Raw genomic sequence first — 1,550 nt, forward strand, 5'->3', positions numbered from 1 at the left:
TAATGGGGGGTCTGGGCTATAAGCAGTCTTGTCTTATTAGGGTGTTGTATTTTTTTCTTTAACTTTTATTATAGGATGGAAGTACTAAGAGGCACCACAAGGGATCCAAACATACCCACCTTGTGCAGCAGTAGCCCAGTTTCCCTTGAGAGTCATGAGCAGTCACTCCAGCTAGTATAGCATAATCCTACTTTTTGCTTTTTTTCCCCACTGGTATGAGGAGCCCAAGGTGGAAAAGTGGCATTTTCAACTTCTAATTTAATGAAACCATTGTTCTGTTCCCTGGTGAAGGTATTTCTCCCTTGGTAACAAAACTCTCTAGACCAAGAGAGCCTAAAGTTGTGGGGATAGAGCAAAAATTTTGCTAGAAAAATTCATTAGAAATAAGTGAGAGGAGCTATTCTCATTTCCATCTCTTAGTTCCCACAACCAAGAATCCTGGCTATGGGAGAAATAGCAACATTTGTCAGTGATTGAGAGCATATACCACATCTTCAAAGAAAGACATTTCCATAGCGTTTCAGTGTGCCACCAGCTGGTGCTGTAACTGAGCTATCAAAAGGCCACTCTACTGTTGTATCAAGTCAGCTGCTTCAGAGTAATGGGGAACGTGGTAGGGCATGAGCCCATTGCTGTACCTCATTCACTATGAAGTGAATTTTTTGGTAAGAGATAGTGTTGTGTGAAGGGCCATGGTTATGAATAACACATTCTGTAAATACATGGATGGTGTTTTGTCTGAAGCACTCTGCAGGGAAGTCAATCCAGAGTTAGTGTGTAGTACATTGATAACAAAGTACTATCCCTTCTACCACAGAAGTAATCTAGTGAAATCTACCTGTCACCATGTGGCTAGATGATTCCCCTGAGGCATGATGCTATATCAAGCCTCAATGTTGGTTTCTGCTCTTGACTAGTTGGGTATTTATCAGTGGTCATAGCCAAATTAGCCTTAGTGAGTGGACGTTCATATTGCTAAGTCCATGTATAGCATTCATCTTGCTGCTGTGGTCACTTTGTTCATGAGCCCATTGGGCAAGGACAGGAATGGCTGGAGAAAGAGGCTGACTGACATCCATGAATAGCATTTGCCAGGTTGATATCTGTACATACAGGTGCCAAGGGATGTGTACACTTATTCCAGCAACAAAGATCATTTCTGAAACAGCAGCTAGAATTGGAGTCACCAGCTAATTAAATTTATTATATGTGCTCGCTTCGGCAGCACATATACTAAAATTGGAACGATACAGAGAGGATTAGCATGGCCCCTGCGCAAGGATGACACTCAAATTCGTGAAGCGTTCCATATTTTTAAAAAAAGAAAAAAAAATTTATTATAATCCACTGTCATTTTTCAAGATTCACCTGTCTTCTGCACAAATCAACAAGTTGAATGGGGATATGCTAGGAATGACCATCTCTGCATCTTTCAGGCACTTGGTGGTCTCACTAATCTCTGCAATCCAAGCATTATTATCTGTATGCAGAGCCCATTGTAGAGCTTCTATGTGGCCTTTCTGCCTTAATAGCCAATATGAGGATTCCAA

At 41.2% G+C, this 1,550-nt stretch overlaps 1 non-coding gene across 1 annotated transcript; it reads left to right on the top strand.

The window, feature by feature from the left end:
* Positions 1 to 1,209: 1,209 nt before the first annotated feature.
* LOC118898619 lies at positions 1,210 to 1,316 on the top strand. Its single transcript, XR_005020763.1, has one exon. It is a non-coding gene; the product is annotated as a U6 spliceosomal RNA (small nuclear RNA).
* Positions 1,317 to 1,550: the final 234 nt, after the last annotated feature.

Source organism: Balaenoptera musculus, chromosome 7 (assembly GCF_009873245.2).
Source record: "Balaenoptera musculus isolate JJ_BM4_2016_0621 chromosome 7, mBalMus1.pri.v3, whole genome shotgun sequence".
Taxonomy (NCBI): domain Eukaryota; kingdom Metazoa; phylum Chordata; class Mammalia; order Artiodactyla; family Balaenopteridae; genus Balaenoptera; species Balaenoptera musculus.